This window comes from Desmodus rotundus, chromosome 8 (assembly GCF_022682495.2).
Source record: "Desmodus rotundus isolate HL8 chromosome 8, HLdesRot8A.1, whole genome shotgun sequence".
NCBI lineage: Eukaryota > Metazoa > Chordata > Mammalia > Chiroptera > Phyllostomidae > Desmodus > Desmodus rotundus.
Genome location: NC_071394.1, coordinates 73,482,436 through 73,506,628, shown reverse-complemented (window position 1 = coordinate 73,506,628; position 24,193 = coordinate 73,482,436). Strand labels below are relative to the sequence as shown.

The following is a 24,193-nucleotide window of genomic DNA, read 5'->3' as shown; positions in this document are numbered from 1 at the left end:
CTCTGGGAAACAATTTTATATCATATACTCATATATTATTTAATATATTAGACATATCACATTCCTCTCTTAGCAATTCACAGTATTTATTCATAAGTCCCTAAGACATTCTGCAGTAAGGAACTGTAACTTTTCATTAAATATTTCCTAAATTTATCTGAACATAGACATGAAAAATATTTTAATTAACCTATTATTTTGGGGGACATGAGTATTAGGGGGAAGGGAAGACTATGAGGTTGTGTTTTCCCCTCCCGAATGGAGATTTCCTTTCCGGAGTTTTGCTCTGATAAAATCTCAAAAACTTGTATTTGTATGTATAGCATACTCTTATCTCTCCTTCATAATTGCCATTAGTAAAGAACTGGGTAAATGTTAAAGAGTACTTTTCAGCTTGAGACAAATTATTGACATATTTCAGGTTACAGGCTTCTTCTGAAGAAAAGCTACCAGTATCTCAACATGCTCATGCTTTTCAGTTATAACCATCCAGTGGAAACCCTAGAAAGGCTTACACAGTTATAGACAGCTCTCCTGATACTAAAGCTCTGCAGAGAGCTGTGGCCTCCACAGCCATACCTCTAGTGTTTGATGACTAGCTCTACCTCTCACTATCTGTGTAATTACACAACCTCTCTGTTCTGGACGTCCTCATCTGTGAAATGGGAATATCAGTGTTGCCTAGTTCTGTTGATAATTAAATGAAGTAACAAAATAAAGTCTTAAATGAATGCTTGGCACTTGGCTTGTAATTTGATGCTTCTGAATTTACACTACTAAAGTCAGGACTACTGAACATCGTTTAAGAGAAAAATAATTTTTTGTGTTCAAAAAAATGTACTTTTGTTTTATGTCATGGGACCATTAAGAAATTTTGGTCAATATCAATAAAATGTATTAGGGTGATATTTTAAGCTATTAGCCATTTTTGTTTGGAAACACTGGGAAATTTTCCTTTCTTAACATTTAAAAAAATGTCACCATGTTATCCATTTTAAATGTGCAGTACTGTGGCATGAAATACTTTACATTGTTGGGCAATCATCACCACTATTCACATCCAGAACATTTTCATCTTCCCAAAATGCCACTTTGGTCCACTAAAACACTAACTCCCCATTTCTCTCTCCAGCCCCTGGCACCCACCATTTTACTTTCTGTCTAAGAATTTGACTACTCCTGGCACCACATTTAAGCATAATTGTCTGATATTTGTCCTATTGTGCCTGGCTGTTTCATTTAGCATAAATGAAATAATGTCTTCCAGGTTCATCTGTATTGTGCCATGTGTCAGAATTTCATTTCTTTTTACAGTTGAGTAATATTTCTTTCTTTCTTTCTTTTCCCCCAAAAATTTTTAAAAAGATTTTATTTATTTATTTATTTATAGAAAGAGGGGAAGGGAGGTAAAAAATGAGAGAAAAAAAAATCAATATGTGAGAGATACATCATGCGGTTGCCTCCTCTGCGGCCCCCTGCTGGGGAACTGGCCCACAACCCAGGCATGTGCCCTGACTGGGAATTGAACTGGCAACCCTTTGGTTTGCAGGCCAGCAGTCAATCCACTGAGCCACACCAGCCAGGACAGAGTCTCAGATTTTTTTTTTTAAATAACTACTTGTGTAGAATTTATTTGCCAGGTAGTGCTCTAAGCATTTTCATGTGTTAACTCTTTTAATCTTCACAACTATCTCATGAGTAGGTACTTGAAACTTCCCCTTTAAAAAAAAAACATATTTTGTTGATTATATTATTACAGTTGTCCCATTTCCCCCCCCTTTATTCCCCTCTGACCTGCACACACCCTCCCACCCACATTCCCCCCCCCCTTTAGTTCATGCCCATGGGTCGTACATATAAGTTCTTTAGCATCTACATTTCCTATACTATTCTTAATCTCCCCCTGTCTATTTTCTACCTACCATTTAAGCTTCTTATTCTCTGTATCTTTTCCCCTCTCTCCCCTTCCCACTCCGCCACTGATAACCCTCCATGTGATCTCCATTTCTGTGGTTCTGTTCCTGCTCTAGTTGTTTGCTTAGTTTGCTTTTGTTTTTTTCAGGTTCGGTTGATAATAGCTGTATTTGTTGTCAATTTACTGTTCATATTTTTTATCTTCTTTTTCTTAGACAAGTCCCTTTAACATTTCATATAATAAGGGCTTGGTGATGATGAACTTCTTTAACTTGACCTTATCTGAGAACCACTTTATCTTCCCTTCCATTCTAAATGATAGCTTTGCTGGATACAGTAATCTTGGATGTAGGTCCTTGCCTTTTATGACTTGGAATACTTCTCGCCAGCCCCTTCTTGCCTGTAAGGTCTCTTTGGAGAAATCCACTGACATTCTTATGGGAAGTCCTTTGTAGGTAACTCTCTCCTTTTCTCTTGCTGCTTTTAAGATCCTCTCCTTATCTTTAATCTTCGATAATATAATTATGATGTGTCTTGGTGTGTGCTTCCTTGCATCTAACTTCTTTGGGACTCTGTGAGTTTCCTAAAATTCCTGAAAGTCTATTTCCTTCACCAGATTGGGGAAGTTCTCCTTCATTATTTGTTCAAATAAGTTTTCAATTTCTTGCTCTTTGTCTTCTCCTGTTGGCACCCCTATGATTCAGATGTTGGAATGTTTAAAGTTGTCGTGGAGGTTCCTAAGCCTCTCCTCATGTTTTTGAATTCTTGTTTCTTCATTCTTTTCTGGTTGAATGTTTCTTTCTTCCTTCTGCTCCAAACCATTGATTTGAGTCCTGGTTTCCTCCCGGTTACTGTTGGTTCCCTGTATATTTTCCTTTATTTCATTTTTCATAGCCTTCATTTTCCCCTCTATTTTGCGATCATATTTAACTAATTCTATGAGCATACTGATAACCAGTGTTTTGAACTGTGCATCTGATAGGTTGGCTATTTCTTCATCACTTAGTTGTATTTTTTCTGGAGCTTTGATCTGTTCTTTCATTTGGGCCTTTTTTTTTTTTTTTTTGTCTAGACATACCTGTTACATGGTAAGGGGCAGAGCCTTGAGTGTTTGCCATGGTGGGGCAACCCACGTCGCTGTGTTGCAATGCTGTATGTGGGGGAGGGGTCCAAGAGGGGACAGTGTCACTCCGCTCTCTGCCGGTTTTCAGTCACTTCCCCCGCTACCCAGAAGCAAATTGGGCCCTTCTGGTGGCTGATTCCCATGTGGGTGGGTTTGTGTCTGTTCTAGGACCCTGTGGGTCTCTCCAATGAACTCTCCTGTGAGGCTGGGAATTTCTTCCACCACCTCAATCCCCACAGGTGCTTTCAGTCAGAGGTTTTGAGGCTTTATTTCCCCATGCTGGGACCCTGGATTGTGTGGTCTATCTCGCTCCCCAGTTGTTCCTCCCAGTTTATCTGCACTCAAATGTGGGACTGCCCTGTCCTCCAGCTGCCACCTTGCTGTGAGTCCTCTCTACCCGGCTGCCAGTCTCCATCGCTCCTACCGATCTGGATGAATGTTTCTTCTTTAACTCCTTTGTTGTCAGACTTCCATACAGTTCAATTTTCTGTTAGTTTTGGTTGTTTTTTGTTTTTAAATTTGTTGTTGTCCTTCTTTTGGTTGTGCAAGGAGGCACAGTGTGTCTACCTACACTCCATCTTGGCTGGAAGAACAGCAATGTTTCTTTGTATGTACACCATATACCACATTTGGTTTATCCATTCATTCCTTAACGAACACTTGAGCTGTTTCTACCTTTAGCTCTTGTGAATAAAGAGCTGTTATGAACATTGGTGTACAAATATCTGTTCAAGTCTCTGCTTCCAGTTCTTTTAAGTATATGTCCAGATGTGGATTGCTGAATCATATGGTAATTTAATGCTTAATTTTTTGGAAGACACCCCATACTGTTTTCCATAGTGGCTGTACCAATTTACACTTCCACCATCAGTGCACAGGATTATAATTTCTCCAAAGCCTCACCAAACTTTATATGTATGTATATATACATATGTTTGTATATATGTATACATACATGTATGTATGTATGTATGTATGTATATCTCTCTGTGTGTGTGTACCCTAATGGATGTGAAGTAGTATCTCATTGTGGTTTTTTATGCATTTCCCTAGTGTTCGGTGATATTGAGCATTTAACACTTTTTAAAATGTTTTTCAGGCTTCCATAGGAAGAGCACTTATTTTAATTCCTAGCACTCATTTGACGTATAAGCTCTCCTAAATTCATATGCATCTTTAATGATGGAAAGATATTCCTTGTTTTGAAGGAAAAAAAGGATACCTATATTTTGTGTTTGTATAAAATGCTTACAAGTTAAGTTTCACATCACAAAATGCTTTTACTGTTTGAATAATTTTTACAAAAATCAAAATTAATTTTGAAATAAAAATAATTTAAAAATAGGAAAATATTTAAAATAATAGTCATCATTCGGGGAGGTCTCAGAGCCAGAGAAGAATCTATTTGTTTTAATCAAACTTCAGCAAAAAATTCAAGTACCAGTAGAAACACATCAAATTCCTCAACATTTAGTGTTTTAAATGTCAGTCTTCAAGTGTCTGTTTCAAGTCCTGTTACTCATACCGAATGATTGTTTATTAAATGCTTGGGAAGATGTTTGTTTTCTTTTTAATTTATTAATTATTATGTTTTTCCTTAAATATACTTTAACCAAATTATTTTATTCAAAGTCTAGAGATGACACATTTTCCAGAGATTTAAAAAAATTATTCTGTGGCACTGGCTAGTGTGGCTCAGTGGAGTGCCAGCCTGCAAACCAAAGGGTCGCCGGTTCAATTCCCAGTCAGGGCACATGCCTGGGTTGTAGGCCAGGTTCCCAGTAGGGGATGCGTGAGAGGTAACCACACATTGGTGCTTCTTTCCCTCTCTTTCTCCCTCCTTCCCCTCTGTCTAAAAATAAATAAAATCTTTAAAAAAAGAAAAAATTATTCTAGCAGTAAAAAACAAGCAACCCTCCCAAAACAAAACAAAACCTTACTTGCTTCTAAATGAGAAGAAAACTACCCAATCAAAAGTAATAAATATTTAATTTAATATCTGTAAAAGTTAACACATTGTCAACTTCATTAGTTAATAAGTCCTTATACTCATAAAATTATATCATGTTTTATAATAAATTTTAGGTTATATTTTTTTAGTTGGCATGAATTATCAAGGACACATAATGACTCCTAACAAACTATGGCAATATCTTGTAACAAACGTTTTCAAAGCAAAATTTTAGGGTCTTTAAAAAATGTATAGAGTAAGACATTATTTTTAATGGGAAAAATGTACATTTTAATATGCTTGATATCATGTGAGGTGGATATCTAAATATAAATATTCCTATGGCAGATGAATATCTTTAAACTCTCTCATTGTAATAATTCCAATAAAAAAATTAAACACATCAAAAACTCTTTGCTCCTTAAAAACCACTGTTAAGAAAAAGAAAAAAACAAACTAGAGAGTGGGAGAAAATATCTGCAAAGCATACATCTGACAGAGGACTTGTATCCAGAATAAATAACTCTCAAAACTCAATAAAAAAACAAACAACCCCCCAAAAATTTTGCAAAAGATTGAATCAGACAAATTATTGAAAAGATATATAGATGGCAGATAAGTATATGGAAAGATATTCAACAACTTGTTATTAGGGAAACACAGGTAAAAACAATAATGAGTTACTGCTATATAACTATTAGGATGGAAAAAATGGAAAAAGATTGATCATACCAAGTATTAACAAGAATGTGGAGAAAGAGAAACTCTCATTCAGTGCAGGTGGGGATGTAAAATGGTACAATCACTTTAGAAAACAGTTTGGAAATTTTTTTAAAAAGTTAAGCATACATCTAGCATCTGATCCAGCAATTTCACTCCTAGGTATTTACCCAAGAGAAATGAAAGCATGTGTTCATACAAAGACTTGAACATGAAAGTTTGTAGTAGCTTTATTCATAATAGTGAAAAACTGTAAACAACTCAAATGTCCATCAGATTTGAATAAATAAACAAACTGGCATGTATTCAATAAAAAGGAATGGAATATCCATACACACTACAACATGAATGAACTTCAAAATAATTGTGCTGAGGGAAACAAGTCAGGCAAGACCTCTCATCAAGATGGAGAAGTAGGTAAATAAACAGTGTGCTCATTTCCTTCCACAACCACATCAAAATTACAACTAAACAACCAGCCTTAAGAACCATCTGAAGACTAGCTGAACAGAACTCTTATAACCAAGGATATAAAAAAGCATTATGGAAGGAAACAGGCTGGTGACACTCCCACATGTGGTGGTTGAGAATGAAGAAGGATAGATATCTCAGCTTCAGGGAGCAAGGGGTCCCACCTCCAAACTGGGCTCCCCAGCCCAGACCACCAGTGCTGGAGAAAGGAGTCCTCACAACATCTGGCTGTGAAAATCAGTGAGGATTCTTTACAGATGATATGGAAGGCTGCTGGAGTACCAGGTATTCCTTTTTAAAGGTCCAGAGGGACTTGCTCACTGATGGAATCCTCCCACTGTGAGTTCCAGAACTGGGAAGCAGCTCAAAAAGCACCAGGGATAGATGGGGAGGAATTAAGTTGTCAGGCTTTAGGGTGAGGGCAGGCAGGGCAGCTCCCGGCCATTTTCTTTATTTGTTGAGCCCTACCTTCACAGAGCTGGCAGGCAGGTACCATTGCTCATTTACTGAGCCCTCTGCTCATCCAGCCTGCAGGCACAGGAAGGGGCCACATCTGAGTCTCCACCAAACTCACCCCCACCTTGGTGACTCCCTGAGAACTTGTCTGACCCAACTTGCCTATAGGCTAAAACCTCTTTCAGTGGCTGTTAGTCACAAGCAGCTGGCCTTGGCCTACACTGTGGATTTCCCTAAAATCTCTGAAAGGTCCACAAACTCCAAACAAATGGTGGCTGGCCTTGGAGTTCCCATTCCTTTTGCTAAGCTGCTCCCAACCAGGCTCTAGTCGCAGCCAGTCTTGGTTTGCAGCTTAGCCACTCCCAGGTGCCTCTGAGTGCTGCAGAGGCAGCTATCAACCACAGATTACTTTGCAGCTCATACTAGGTGGCCCCAGGCTGAGCAAAGGAAGCAGCTGAGCTGGATCTACATTGGAGCCCCTCCCCTTGATGCCCCAGAACTAACACACCCAGGGACCAGCTTTGGACCACATCAGAGTACCACACAATTAGCTCAACGAACAATACACCCAGAAGCTGGACTCAGCAGGAACCAGAGCCCTGCTACAGCAAATCCTTCTCCATGGGGTCAGTCCCCATACAAAAGCTTGTCTGCTGTAGTCATGGCCAGTCATCATAGCCAGTCAGCCTCAGAGTCAATTCCACTTATTGACATGTCAACTGCACTCAAGGCTCAATTACAACAGGAGGGCACACACAAGCCACGTAAAGGACACCCTGGAACACCTGACTCAGGTGACCAGGAAGATTTCACCACTGGGACCCACAGGATACCTACTACATAATGCTACCATGAGAAGACAGGAAAATGTAGTAGATCTACCTAATATGTAGAAACAAACACAAGGAGGCAACTAAAATGAGGAGACAAAGAAAGATGTCTCAAATGAAAGAACAGGACAAAACTCCAGAAAAAGAACTGAACAAAATGGAGACAAGCAAGCTACAAGATGCAGAGCTGAAAACATTGGTTGTAAGGATGCTCAATGAACTTAGAGGAAGAGTGGATGAACTCAGTGAGAATTTCAACAAATAGGGTAAACTTAAAAAAGTACATAGAAACCATAAAAGAGAACTAGTCAGAAATGAAGAATACAGTATCTGAAATGAAAATATATTAAATGGAACCAACAGCAGCAGATCAGATGAAGCAGAGCACTGAGTCAGCAATTTAGAAGACAATTGGAATACAAGGTAGCAAAAAACACCCAACTGGAACAGGAAAAAAAAAAGTAAAATAAATGAGGATACTTGGATACTTTAAGGGACTTCTAGGACAACATCAAGCATAAGAACATTCACATCATGGGGTTACCAGAAGGGGAAGAGAGCAAGCCAGTGATTAAAAACCTATTTGAAGAAATAATGAAATAAAGACCGAAAACTTCCCTGGCAAAGAAAATAGACATGCAAGTCCAGGAAGTGCAAAGTCCCTAACAAGGAGACCAAACAGACCCACACCATAATTAAGACAAATCAGAATTAAAATATCAAAGATTGAAGACAAAGAGAAAATCTTAAAAGCAGCAAGAGAAAGGCAGTTAGATACCTATAAGGGAGTACCCATAAGTCTGTAAGATGATTTCTCAACAGGAAATTTTCAGGACAGAAGGGATTGGCATGAAATATTCAAAGTGATGTAAAACTACAACCAAGACTACTCTACCACAAAGCTGTCATTTAAAACTGAGGGAGAGATAAACAGCTTCTCAAACAAGAAAAAGCTAAAGGAGTTCATCACCACCAAATAAATATTATAAAAAATGTTAAAGGAACTTCTTTAAGAAGAAGGAAAAAAAGAACATAAATATGAATAATAAAATGGCAATAATCACACTGATAATCCCATTATCAATAATCACACTAAATGTAAATGGATTAAATGTTCCCATCAAAAGACATGGGGTAGCTGAATGGATAAGAAAACAAGACTCAAATAACCATCAATAAATGATTTTATTAAAAAGATGTGGTACACATATACAATTGAATATTACTCAACCATAAAAAAATAAAATTTTATCATTTGTGACAACATGGATAGACCTAGAAGGTATTATGCTAAGTGAAATAAATGAGACAGAGATAGACAAATTTCACATGATTTCACTTATATGTGGAATCTAAAAACCAAAATAAATGAACAAACAAAATAGGAACAAACTCATAGATACAGAGAATAAACTGATGGCTGCCAGGTGAAAGGGGGTTGTGGGGCTGGGTAATAAAAGGTGAAGGGATTAAGCACAAATTGAGAGTTTCAAAATAGTCACAAGGGTGTAAAATACAGCATAGGGAATATAGTCAATAATATTGTAATAACTTTGTATGGTATCAATTGGGGTACTAAATTTATAGGGGTGATACCACTATTCTGTATACCTGAAACTAATATAATATTGAATGACAACCTTAATTAAAATTTTTAAAAATACGTCAAGTAAAATAGAGTACATACTGTATGAAAATGCAAAATATTTGTAGAGACAGAAAACAAATCAGTGGTTGCCATAATCAAACAAAAAGATTATTAGTGTATGGTATGATTGCATTTATATGAAATGATAGGAAATGCAAACTAATGTACAGTGATGGAAACAAGACCAGTGGTTACCTGGGGAAGGACAGGGCCAGGACAAGGTAGGAGGGAGAGATTTCCAAGGGGCAGGAGAAAACTTCTGAGAGTGATGGATGTTTTCATTGACTTTTTTGTTGTGTGCACTGCTTTTCAAAAATTATTTTCCAGTTTTACTAAGATATAATTTACAGTGATGTATAAGTTTAAGGTGTACTGCATAGCACTTTGACTTATATATATCATAAAATTATCACTGAAATAAATTCAGTTAACATCCATTATCTTTTATACATAAAAGAAAAGAAATATCAATATTTTTCTCCTTAAGATGAGAACACTCAGGATTTACTCTCTTAACAACATATGTGTGTGTGTGTGTGTGTGTGTGTGTATATATATATATATATATCTCAGTGTTAAGTATAGTCATCAAATTGTACATTATATCCCTAGTGTTTCTTTATCTTATAACTGGAAGTTTGTACCTTTTGACCACCTTGATCTAATTTCTTCTCCACCCTATGCCCTAGTTTTGGTAACAACAAATCTAATCTCTATGAGTTTCTTTTTATTCCACATACAAGTGAGGTCACATAGTATTTGTCTTTCTCTGTCTGACTTATTTCACTTAGCATAGTACCCTCAAGGTCCATCCATGTTGTCACAAATGGCAGGATTTCCTCTTTTCTATGGTTGAGTAATATGCCACTGTATATATGTACCATAAGGTATTTATGCATTCATTAATCAAAGGACAGGTTCTTTCTATGCCTTGGCTCTGGTAAATAATGCTGCTATAAACATGGGGGCTACGATATCTCTTTGACATAGTGTTTTTGTTTTCATTAGATACCCTCCCAGAAGTGCAATTGCAGAATCATATGGCAGTTCATATTTCATTTTTTTAGAGGAGCCTCTACACTGTTTTCCATAGTGGCTGTACTAGTTTACATTCCCACCAAGAGTACACAAGGGGCCCCTTTTCTTCACATAACAGATGCTTTCATTATCTTGCATATGGTGGTGGTTTCATGGGTATATACATATGTCAAAATTTAACAAATTGCATACTTTAAGTATGTGCAGTTTATGGTAGGTCAGTTATACCTCAATAATCCTTTGAGGAAGAGTCCTTAATTGTAACAATTCAACACTGCGCAGGTATATAGAAATGCAAAAAACCTTTCATCTGATACTATCTATCACGTAATTTTCCTGAGGTTACCAACATAAATAGCCTGTATACATCCTTCCGTATTTTCTCTTTACTTACACAAACTTGTGATCACATTATAGGGTTTAAACTTTTTGTAAAATAGGTGGCCCATTATAATGGATCTTTTTCTGCAACTTTATTAGGGGTTTTAAAAAAATCTCTTATTACCTATAAAAATTTCTATGTGTTCTAATGTTGTGACTCATTTTAATAACCAACATATCTAAAATACTTTATCAAGCAAAGGAATGTAAAACTACAAACAGAAGCATTTTGCTCTGCAGTAAATTACTAGATAGAGCAGTCAGTCTTCATTGAGGGAGGGGTAAGCCCAAATTCTTTCTACATTTGGAGACTTTTTCCACAAGATGTAATTTCATCTAGAAACAGAAAACCATTTTGTGTTTTAAACTGTAATTAAACATTCACTTTAGGTTAAACATTGCACAGGAACGTTAGACAAGAACAAGTTCAACTTCAAACAAAGATGTCAGGATGTGTTGTTGCACAAAGTAGAAAATTGTACCAATTCCAAAGTTTTAGCACAGGTCAGATTGACTTAAAAAAACTTTTATTTAAAAAATTATAAGGTGTATGCTTACTGTGAATAATGCAAAAAATACACAAGTGTACAAAACAAAATGTTCTCCTCTTTTGTTCTTTTTTTCCTAACTCCATATATCAGACATAACCACCCCCAATATTTGAAGGTATCGTTCCAGACTATATGGTGTGCATGCATGTTTTTGGGCTTTTATTTTTTGTCTGTTCATTTTTTTCTTTAAAGTTTTATTTTATTGTGATAAAGAACATATGACATACAATCTGCCATTTTAACCACTTTTAAGTACAATTCAATGGCATTAATTATATTCACAATGTTGTACATCTGTTTCCAAAACTTGTATCACTCCAGTAATTCCCCATTCCTTCCTCAATGCCTGGCCATGTCTAATTTATTTTCTGTCTCTAGGAATTTGCCTATTCTAGACATTTCATAAAGGTGGAATCATTCAATATTTATCTGTTTATGTCACTTAGCATAATATTTCAGAGGCATGAAGTTCTGATACATGTTATTGTAGAACTTCATTCCTTGAAATGGCTGAATAATGTTCCATTGTATAGCAAATTTTGCCTATCTATTCATCTATCAATAGACACTTAGATTGTGTTCATTTGCTTTTAACAAACATGTTCATGATATACATATTTTTGGCAGCTTTTTTCCTTTTCATTTAATTCCTTTTAAAAGTGTATCTTAACACTTTTTAAGGGCCACATTGTTCTATTAGATGGAACTACCATAATGTATTTACTACTCTTATATTAATAAACATATACACTGTTGCTATACTTTTGCAATTAAAATATTGCTAGAGTGAACATACCTGTACATACATTGTTTGATATTTATGCCAGTTCTATTACTTGGTCATGAAAAATGTGCATTTAACATCTTCATAAATCCTGCCAAGATAGCTTCCAAAAATATTGCCCCTATTGCCATTCTCACCAATAGTGACTATGAGAGCCTTTTTGTCCATATCCTTCCCACAAAGCATATGTAGAATTTCTTTCATCCTCCACAGTATGATGGTGATGTGCTTGGTTGTTTAAAGTAGGTATAAAGGAAGCTGTGCAGGTATGAAGTGAGGGCAGAGGGTGCAGGGGTGAAATCTGAGGGTGTCAGAGTCCTGCATATCAAGGCATAGAAAAGGATTTCAGGACAAACAAGACCAGCAGGGGTTCCAGTTGGTACTATGGTTGAGGCTGATATTCAATAGAAATGCACACATGCAGCTGCGCTTGATGTTAACATAAAATACTGAAAATCTCTCCATGCTGGTTGGCCACTGATCACTGCCCTTGGCTCCACTCTCCAAACACATCCCACGTCTGCACGACCCAGGAATGAAGGGTGAACACCCTGCCCTACACTATGGCTGATGCCTATTCAAGTTGATCCTTATTTGTACTGACCAGTTGCTAATATTTAGAATATTGTTTTTGACTACATGAGTAATTTTTTAAGTGACCCATTGATTCTCTCCTCACTCTATTTCTGAACTTTTAAGAGCACTGTAAAGTGATTGTTTATCTCAGTTACAACCCCTGTACTCCTGAGGGAAGATACCCTGTCTTTTCCATTCACTCTTTAACTCCCCAAATGTTTTCCAGCACTTCATATACAACAGCTGCTGTACCGGGATCCCAGAGTATTATTGTGAAAAGGCAAACACCATCCTGGGCCTCATGAAACTTATAGAACAGTAAGGAAGGCAGGTAAAAATAACTGAAGAACTAAGTGAAATAATTCCCAATAGTACTGAGTGTTATAAAGCAGGGGTCCCTAAACCCCGGGCTATGGACTGATACTGGCCCATGGCCCATTAGGAATGAGGCTGCATGGCAGGAGGTGAGCAGTGGGCAAGTGAAGTTTCATCTGTATTTACAGCCACTCCCCCTCATTCGCATTACCACCTGACCTCTGCCCCCTGTCTGATCAGCAGGGGCCTTAGCTTCTTGGAGGAGAGCGAACCCTACTGTGAACTGCACATGTAAGGGATCTAAGTTGCATGCTCCTTATGAGGATCTAATGCCTGGTGATCGGAAGTAGAGCTAAGGTGGTGATGCTAACACTGGGGAGCAGCTGTAAATACAAACTATCATTAGCAGAGAGGTTTGACTGCACAGAGACCATAATAAATCAATTGCTTTCAGACTCATATCAAAACTATGTCAGTGAGTGGCAAGTGACAATTAAGCTGCATCTGGTGGCAGGCTTTGTAGAGGTAAATGAGTTGATACTTCAATTGTACAGCTGGATCTGATGGCAGGCTATAAGTCAGAACTGACATATTTTAGTCCACCTGTGGCCCACCCATCATTTTATTTACCATTTCCTTCCATGCCTCTTTCCCACGCTGTGCACTTGTCTCAGTCACAGTTTTGGTAAGCCCACATACTAATCCTAGCCAAAATGTGTAAAAGACAAATGTCACTGTTCTTTGAAAACGGAGAAAGACCCAATGATGGTACAGTTCTTGAACAATTATTCATTTAGGTATAAATGAATACCAAATTCACTTAGAGAAGACTCTAAGACTGCCAATAAAAAGAAAACTGCATTTAAAAGAAAATACCAAGAGTCTTACTTAAACTATGGGTTCATTGCAACAGGTGATTCATATTCCAAGCCCAATTAGTATAATATGTGTCAACTGGCTATCTAACAAAGCCATGGAACCTTCAAAAGTGCTTCACAACATGCAGAACAAGCACCCTGCATTAAAAGACAAGGCTTTGGAGTTTTCAAAAGAAAACAATGTGAACACAAAGAATAGAAGTGATTGTTGAAGGTCACCACTTCATCAAATGTGTCTGCACTGAGAGTATATCATTCTTTATGCCTAACTACATTGCTAAAGCTAAGAAGCCCTTTACTCTTAGTGAAGAATTGATCCTGCTTGCTGCTAAGGACGTTTGTCATGGACTTTTAGGAGAGGCTATAGTTAAAAAGGTGGCACCTCTTCCTCTTTCAGCTAGCACCACAACTAGACTAACTGATGAAATAGCAGAGGATACTGAGGCACAATTGTTAGAGAGGATTAATGAGTCACTGTGGTACGTAATCTAGGTTGACAAGTCTATCGATGTTGACAACAAGGCAATAATGTTTGTTCTTTTGTGATATATTTTCCAGGAAGATATGCATGAGGATATGTTTTGTGCAGTTTTGGTGCCAACCAACACCACAGCTGCAGAACTATTCATGTTTTTAAATGATTACATATCAGGAAAAGTGAATTGGTCATTTTGTGTCAGCATATGCATGGACAGAGCAGCTACCATGACTGGATGGCTTCCGGTTTTGCTACTTGGGTCAAAGAGGTCACTTTTGAATGTGAATCTGTGTACTGTTCATCCATAAAGAATGCTGGCTAGCCAAAAAATGTCACCTGAAGTTAACAACACTTTGCAGGATGTGATTTAAATTATCAACGACATTAAAGTACGTGCCCTTAACTCACGTCAGTTCATGCAGCTCTGTGAGGAGATGGACGCAGAGCACACATCTCCTCTTACACACAGTGGTGAGATGGCTTTCTAAAGGTGGATCACTGGCCAGAGTTTTTGAGTTATGAGAGTCGCTCCAGGGATTACTTTTAGAAAAACAGTCACCACTGGCAGCACATTTCAGTGACACAGAATGGGTTACAAACTTGCTTCCTTATGTGACATATTCAACCTGCTCATTAAACTCAATCAGCCATTTCAGGGGAGAACAAAAACTGTGTTCAGGTTGGCAGATAAAGTGGCTGCATTCAAAGCCAGACTGGAATTATGGGGGTGACGAGTGAACGTGGGGATTTTTGACATGTTTCAAACATTAGCAGAGATTTTGAAAGAGACTGAGCCTTCTTCCTCCCAGCTGGTGCATGATCACCTACCTCAGCTTTCAAAAGAGTTTGAACGTACTTTCCAACTACAAAGAACCCCGAACTGGGAAGGAATGGATCCATGATCCATTTGTGAATAAGACAGGTAAATCGACTTTGTGCTAGAAGAGGATCAACTGCTTGAGATCACAAATGACAGTGGCCTTAAAAGCATGTTTTAGACAACTTCAAATCTCCATACATTCTGGATTGAAGTTAAGGCAGAACATCCTGAGATTGACACAAAAGCATTGAAAAGCTTGCTTCAATTTCCAACATCCTATCTTTGTGAAGCAGGGTTTTCTGCAGTGATAGCAACCAAAATGAGATTACAGAGTAGACTGGACATAAGCAACACATGTCGGGTGTCACTGTCTCACATCACCCCCAGATGGGACCATCTAGTTGCAGGAAAACAAGCTCAGGGCTCCCAAAGATTCTGCATTATGGTGCATTGTATAATTACTTCATTATATATTACAATGTAATAATGTGAGAAATAAAGTGCACAATAAATGTAGTGCACTTACATCATCCTAAAACCATCCTCACCCCTCAATCTGTGTAAAAATTGTCTTCCATGGAACCAGTCCCTGGTGACACAAAGGTTGGGGACCATTGTTATAATGGAAGCATGCTCTGGAGATGAATTAATGAATGACTAGCCTCAGCCTTCATTTGCATATCTGTTCATCCTCTCTTATACCTGCTGTAAATAGCCAAGCTGTCAGACTGACAAGGATGAAAAAAATTTTGAGTACTCCTGTTGCAAGGATATGGACAAACAGGCTATCCTAGTTACTGTTGATGAGAATGGTAGTGGGGTGAAAATTTGAATGATAATATCACAAAGAGGGCCCTTTTTAGTAGAGAACCAGAGAAAGGCCAGTCTGAGGTTGAAAGAAAAAGGCAAAGGACTCCAGTGTAAGGCAGAGAAAACACCCAGGCTGCACTGGGCTGTGTGCACCAAGGCTCCAGGTGGGTATAAGCTGGTGTGACTTAGAGGGTCTGGAAGGAGTCAATAGTGAGGATGGGGGCTAAAGGAGTGAGGTTGGAGGACATGTCTAGGGCCAGGTCTTACAGATTACAGCAAAGAGATTTAGATGATCTGATTTGTACCTGGTGTCCTCAACAGGTTCTTGGAAACTGACTTTACAGGAAATGATATATAATGAAACCATTTTCACCATAGGCTAAGTGATATAAGCAAGAGTTAAATTCTTACAGCATATTTCTGGTCACAGAAACACCACCAAACTTCTAAATGAAGACCCCAAACACTTAATGTTACACATTGAAATAAGTATGAGCTATGCATACATTTAAAAAAGGTGAATAAAAACAAGTAAGATAATTATTTTCCAATCCACTTATTCCAACTTAAGGTTGTGGGTGGCCTGAACCTGTCCCAGCAGCTCTGAGCACAAGGTGGAACCCACCCAGACAGAATGCCCATCTAGTACAAGGCCACTCACATTCATTCATATTAACTCAGATGGGGACAATGGAGACATACCATTGTGTCTCCATTTAATGTGTACAGTTTCGGGATGTGGGAGGAAACTGAAGTCCTGGTGAAAACCCATGCAGATACGAGGAGAATGTGCAAACTCCATACAGACGGTAGCCCCACCAGAAGTTGACTTTAAAGAAATCAAGATTATAATGAAATGATATTGAAAAAAATGACATTATGTGAGGATATGCTGTAATTTAAGAAGATCCTACATCATTTGAGTCTATATTCCCCAATACTTCTCAAAATACCTAAATCAGTAAGAGTTTAAAAAACACATAGAGCCAATCAACCATTATACTTCCTCAACTGCCCATGGAATTCAAGCTGGTCAAGTGCTTAATTGCAAATAAAAAGAAAATAATTTTACTAACATGTGTATAAAATACTGGAAATATGCACAGTGTAATTAGTGCATTGTTTATTTTGTTTGCTTGTTTGTTTTGCTCTTTGGGAAGAAATCCCCTTTACAAAATGTAAGACTATTATCTAACTCTTGGGCATTTAGCTTTTATTTGAGAGTAGGGGACCAAATGTATTTACTAATTTTCTACCTTATTGCTAGTAGTGTAACAGAGGGGTCTGGCCAGATCACTGGGAAGCGAGAGGCTGCACTCCTGCGGAGAAAAGATGTACCCTGGAGAGGGGTTGGGAAGTGCCAAAGGCAGCCCAGGATTGAAACCAGAGCTAGGGCATGATTCCATACTCCCCAGGCAATGGCAAATAAGCTAGCACAGCGCACCAGCGTGCACTGCCCTGGCAACCGAATAGTGTGGTGTGGCAGATCCTATGCGGGGCTGAAAAGGTCACAACACACGTGTAACAAGGTGACACCCCACCCCAGCAGAGACATGGTGTCCCTGCATGGCTAGAAAACACCTCCTACCTGCTTCTGGATCATGGTGGTGGGAGGAGGGGCAGAGACACAATGAGGGCTGAAGTGCATGGTAGACATTGGCCCAAAATGGCTGGGAATTTGGACATTTCCATTCTGCATGGAATTTTGGGGCTGACATTAAAAATGGAAGACACAGAGAATCTCACTTTATTTCCTACCTCTTGCCAGCCCAGTCGGAAGCCTGGGTGTTTGTGGGACCCAGTGGACGATGGGCCCAGCTAGTGGCTCTTGCGTTACCCTGCTCACATGGTCTGGGGCAGGCTCATGCAGGATGTGTGCCCCACCAGTGGTGGGACCGTGGGACACTGAAGTCCCACTCTGCATGGTATGGGTCCTGAACTGTTCCCATTCTCTTGCCCTGAAAGCAGCGCACAGACACGCTGGCTGGGAATGTTTTGCCAGCTCCCAAGGATGCAAGTAGCCCTGGATGCTGGGGCCCAGTGGACTGAGCCTCTCAGACCGCTGCAGTGATCTGGCAGTGTGTTGCTCCTAGAATATGGACAAAGGTGTGGCAGGGCAATGGAATTGCTGGCTTCACAAGTGTGCACTCCAGAGAGAGTGAGAGGCTGGAGCTGGAGAGACACAGACCCATCTGTGTAGCAGTCTTGGACTACAGATAAGAATGGAGGCGGAAGGTCTCTGGGCATGGATTTGGATTTCAGTCTTTTTGTGAACAAGGGGATTTCTGTATTTTGCAGAAGAGATTGGTTTGGAGCAGGGGAGCTCCACCTCCCCCAAATTGGGCAACCTGTTAATAAAAACCTTTTTCCTTCCCCAACAATTATTGTTTTGTGCTTCTGTATAGCAGCAAGTGGCTAAATCCCATTTTGTCCTGTAACAGTAACACAAACATTTTGGTGGTAGATCCTATCATATCCTCTCCTACTTCTACCTGACAAGTGGATGAACACTGACACATAAACATGACAAAACTACTCTCCCTTCTGATACATCCAAGTTCAGCATTTACAGAGATGTCCACTTACCTTGAACTTGGAATATTCTTTTGCCTTCCTCTGTTTTCACTGTAATAATCTTCAGATTTTGTTTGCTGTAGCAAAGGTTATCTTTTTCTCTCACATATTATTTCTTCTTGATTTCTCATTAAAGCCTGTAACACAGAAGAGAGAAGCTCCTTCATTCTGTAGACATGTAGGAAAGAGTTAAAAGCTCAGGTCAGTGACACTACTAATTTATTTCTAATGTTCCCCTGGATGGCTACAGTGTAATCACAGTTTTAGGAATTCACCTAATCAGATGAGATTTAGAATAGAGCTATCTCACCATACAGATGAAATTGAGACTATTCTCCTTAATGACTAAAGTTTTGATATGACTTTGGCTTCTTACAGATGCATTTCATTGGAAACAAGGAGGAGTTTCTCTCTCTGTAGGAGGAGATTCTGAAGCAGTAAAAGTTATCTACAGTAAGTTGTAAAATCAGAGCTGTCAAAGTGGGAGAAATCAATAAAACATCATGTCAGAATTTGTATTTCAGAATGATTGAAACCAGGATGGCACTCCTGAATCTCATTTTTAACAGATGTCAGTTGTGGAGGGAATGAAAGGCAGGTCATGAGTACTGATGAAATTTAGCATACTGCACCATATAAGATATTCATTTGTATGTATTTGTGATTCCTCCTTGTCAACATCAGGCCCAAACTGTCTCATACACAGCATTGTGCAAACACTGGACCAGAAGAAGAAGGCAGAGCAGCAGAGGGGTGTGCACTCTTTTACCATGTGGTTAAGGGAACGCTACATTGCACCTCCTCCTTGAACTCTCAACCCATCTTGCCCTCAACTCTCCCAAGACGAGAATATTGGCATGAGGTGAAAATGGTGGTAGGAAGCAAAAAGAACTCAGGACACTTGCGTCACAAGCATTGTTGCCCCTTCTCTCCTTACTGATGCCATATGGCAAATCCGTTTTTTCTAACAGAAACTAGATCTTCAACAAGCTCAACTGCAATGAGAGCATGGTGTAGGTCAGGAGCTTCTTACAGGCAGTACTTTTCAGTATCCTATTAGGAGGAAAACCCTTATAGCTGCTAGGATGCTAATTTTACATTGAGTATTTTAAATTAATCATTAACAAAATTAAATTTAAATAATGAAAGCTAATGTTAATAGAGTGTAGCCAATTACATGAGTAACAGTTTGGGTAGCACTAAATCAGAATGAAGACCTCTCACACCCAGTCATCTCCTTAATTCTCATGACTTTTAGATAAAGCATTGGGGTTAGAAAGAATCCAGTAAAGGTATGTTCAATACCGAGCCTGTGCTTTACAGATGGGATAAATGAGGCTCAGAGGGAAAGAAGGTGACTTGCAAAAGGTTCCACCAAGATCCTGGCCCTGGAAGGACTTAATATGTTTTCTGCTTTATTGACACATCTCTCTACAACTGTCTTCTTATTCCTGAGAAGGTTAAACCTTGTACAACAAGCAGCGTCTACATCATGTGTAAGAAACAAGTTAAGTCCTTTACTTCTTTAGGTTAACAAAGACTACATAGCTGATGTCAGCTCAGATCACAAAGCAAAACAAACAAACAAACAAACAAACATAGTTCCTGATTTCCTAGGAAAGCTACCATATATTGAGTGCCCACCATAAGCCAAAGTGTCTCAGGCACATCACTTACATAGATGTTAATGCTTCTAGAAACTCTGAAAGTAATATAGGTATTATTATATCATGAACATAAGAAAACTGAGTCAGTGAAATATGATACCTCATCTAATGTTATACACAGCTAGTCAGTTCTCTGATTCCATGGCCCACCATGCACACCAATTTCCTGCCTGTGACCTGCAGCACTATAAAACACAGAAATATGCATCTCTCTGAAAACCTCAGAGCAGGAATGGAAACAGAATGAAGAGTATTTGGAAGGAGACCAAAGAAAGGAAGAGAGGTACGAGCATTATGGGAATATATAAGATATGAGAATAATCATATCTTAAGATTTTCAGACACGCTAAACATGCAAATACAATTACAGCATATCCTATAACTTCACTCAGAAAGTTCTGAGAAAGTTACTTGTGATAAAGGGTGACCAAAGAAGTTCAAGGTCTCAACAAGTTACAATCACCCACTGTATTAGTTGTTCAGGCTACCATAACAATATACCATAGACTGAGTGGCTTAAACAACAGACAGTTATTTTCTCACAGTTGTGGAGGCTGGCAGTTCAAGATCAAAGTGCTGTCTGGGGTCATTTCCCTTGAGGTTCTCTCCCTAGTTTGCAGATGGCTGCCTGCTTCCTACCTCTTCATATGGTCTTTCCTTTGTGCTTGCACATCCCTGGTGTGTCTTTTTGTGTCCAGATTTCCTCTGCTTATAAGGACATCAGTTAGATTGGATTGGGACCACATTAACAGCCTCATTTTAACTCAATCACCTTGTCAAAGGCTCTATTGCTCTGTATAATCATATTCTAAGCTACTAGAGGTTAGAGCTTCAACACATGAATTTTGGGAGAACATAATTCCCATAACATCCACCACATAACTAGTTCAGCTTATATCATTACCTTCAGTGCCACTCATGAAGAGTTCAAGTCCTCTAATATTTGAATTTAGAAATCTAAGACTATTGTAGATTTTAGGTTTTTTTGAAAGGAGGGAAGGGCCATAATTTAATACAATTTTCCACAATGGTCTAAACCAGGGGTCATAAAACTTCCTGAGGGTCAAATATAGCCTGCTGCTTGTTTTTTTAAATAAAGTTTCATTGGCACATGGCAAATGTCCATTATTTACAGATCATGTATAGTTGCCATGGAACTACAACTGCACAGTTGGTTGGTTGTGATGGTGACACAGGACCAAAAGTATTTACTATCAAGCCCTCCAAAGAAATAATCTGCCAACATCTGATTTAAACTATGTTAATCAGGGGTTTTTTTTATTGTAGAATTTCTTAGGGTCTTGAAAACATACATTTTCAAACTTCAAGAGGAAGATGTATAGTACAATTGCATCTTACATGGGAAGGAGCTCTTAAAGTCAACTCAAACTGAAACTGTGTATGGTCAAAATTCACAATGAACACTGGTTAAGGAAAGCAGTGTGGAGTCCACTATCCCAGGCACCATCCACAGGGACATTTTCCCCTCCAAAGTTATAACAGATGAAATTTTCTTCCAGAAATTCTACGAAATAATAGGCTTTATTTGCCACTTATATAAAAAAAGATGCATATTTTTGAATAATAGAATTACTCTGGGCTTCGTAAGATGCTTGAAGAAACTGAGATGAAGCAGGGATTGGGAGATTCAAGAGAGCACCTCACACTCACTTCTTGAATTTTTTGAAGTTAAATATGCACTTGATCTGCTAGTTTGCATCACCTCTCAATGTTATTTAACCTCAGATACCCCCTTTCCTATCCCTCTTCCCCCACAGAAGCCACAAATAGAATTTACGTTCCATGTAAAACATTTGGGGAAATACTGATATACTAAAAGATGTGAGTATTATGGATCAACCAGACAGAAGACATGTACAATTCTTTCTTTAAAAAAAATTATTGTTATTCAATTACAGTTGTCTGCCTTTATTCCTCATCCCTCCACCTGACCCCAGCTGAACCCACCTCCCTCCCTCGCTTCCACCCTCCCCCTTGATTTTGTCCATGTGTCTTTTATAGTAGTTCCTGTAATCCCCTCTCCCCATACAATTCTTTCTTAACACATGAAAGAAGTGTAGGACAAAGGCATAATGATACACCATTACCACTTCACACTCAATACTTTGGCTATTATTTTAAAAACTGGGAAATAACAGGTGTTGGGGAAAATGTGGAAAAACTGGAACCCTTGTACATTGCTGATGGGAATGTAAAAAGGTGCAGCCCCCCTGTGAAAAAGTTAGGTAGTATTTCAAATAATTAAACACGGAATTGATCTCTCATCCAGCAATTCCACTTCTGGGTATATATTCCAAATAATTGAAAACAGAGACTCAAATAGATATTTGTAGACCATGTTCATAACTGCATTATCTATTATATTGTTCAGAATGGTCAAAAGGTGGAAACAACCCAAGTACCCATCGACAGATAAACTGATAAACCAAATGTGATATAAACATAAAATGAAATTGTATTTGTTCTTAATGAAATTCTGATACATGCTACAACATGGATGTATCTTGAAAACATAATGTAAAGTGGAATAAGCCAGGCATAAAGTGACAAATGTATAATTCCATTTGTATGAGGTACCTAGAGTAATCACATTCATAGAGACAGAAAATACAAAAGGTTATCAGGGACTGAGGGAACTGAGAAATGGGAGGTTATTGTTTAATGGGCCTAGAGTTTCAGGTTAGGCTGATGAAAAAGGATGGTGGTAATGGTTGCACAACATTGTGAGTGTATTTAATACCTCTGAATTGTACAATTAAAAATAGTTAAATTGGTAAATTTTGTTATGTATATTTTACCTCAATAAAAATGCTCAGGAAAAAGAACTTTTGGAGCATAATTGCAGTGATAGATGATGGGGAGGACTTAAATTGTTTAGACATCAGTGGATAATGTCTCATTCTGCTAAAAAACTGAGTGGCTGACAAATTCCTCACTTGCTTAGGTGACAATTTCATAACTTGGAAGATGGGAGAAGCAGCAAGGGGAAGTGTTATTCTAGGCAGAACTTTTGGGCAAAAGCAGAAATGAACCAAAAAAGGAGCCACAGCCTCTTGAGTTCAAAGCAGTGCTGGCAGGGATGCTAGGATCCTTACACCACCCCCACTCACTTGTCACCTCCACTCACCACCATCCACTCAACATCACCCATTCTTTACATGGCAGCCCTAGTTGGGGCGAAAATACAGCAATAATTTACAAAGGCTAATGTGACAAACTCCTCTTCATGTGCCCATCAATTAAAATGAACAAATGTTTTCATATTTATTTCACATCCTACCTTTACTCTTTTAGGAGTAGAGACACATGGAGTTAAAATCCCCTTTATTAATGCTGCTTTCTCCCATCCAGTTCTACCTTCCTCTTCAGAGACAACCACCATCATGAATTTGGTGGATATAAAATTCATGTATGGGTGTGTGTATGTATCCAAAACAATATATGCTGTAGTCTTGTGGTTCTTGAACATTTTATAAAGTGTATCATGCTGTATATTACATTGTCCTGAACATGGTTTGTGAGATATTTCAGTTTTGCTCCACACAGGTCTAGATCATTGACTGTTGTATAGTGTGCTCTACCACACGACACCACCACTTAACTGTTAGTTTCTGGACTGATGGCTATGGGGGCAGTGCCCAATTTTGGGCCATAACAAAGGCTGCTGCAGTGCATACTCCTCGTGTTCTCCTTCCATGCCCAGTTCTCTTCTGTCAGCTGTAGAGGTTTTCTTGGCATGACCTGCATGCACATGTGTGGCAGCAGTGTGTGTGTTTCTGTGTGGGATCCTCCTGGTGGGTCTCACCTAGTGCAGTCCAGCTCACCTAGGGGTTGTTTGGAAATGGGTGAGAGTGTTTTTGTGAGTTAAGGGTGGGGCAAGGAAGAAATACTAACTTTTCCACAGTGCATGAAAGCCCTCAATGTTCAAAACGCATTGCCTCAAATACCCAAAGTCCCTCCTTTGAGGAACACTGCTGATCACTACCTTTAATAGAATTTCTGTGTTGTACAGTATATGCATGTTCAAGTCTAATGAGGAATGACAATCTGCTCTCTGAAGTGCCTGTTTATGTCATTTCCTTGCCAAGTCTCATTGTCAGCCTTTTAAATTTCTGCTACTCAGATAGGCATAAAATGCTATCTTATAATTTTAAATTTGCATTTCCTGATTATATTAGTGATGTGGA

General features: G+C 38.6%; 1 protein-coding gene across 3 annotated transcripts in view; it reads right to left on the bottom strand.

Moving 5' to 3' along the window:
* FRMD4B (FERM domain containing 4B) overlaps positions 1 to 24,193 on the bottom strand; it is a 428,456-nt gene that overhangs the window by 243,492 nt on the left and 160,771 nt on the right. For 2 of the 3 annotated variants that reach the window (XM_045192106.3, XM_053929249.2), the window contains exon 2: positions 18,331 to 18,455. The exons of the other annotated variant lie outside the window; for it this stretch is intronic. The gene's annotated coding sequence lies outside the window, so the exon portion shown is untranslated. The remainder of the gene's footprint in view (positions 1 to 18,330; positions 18,456 to 24,193) is intronic. 3 annotated transcript variants of the gene reach the window in all.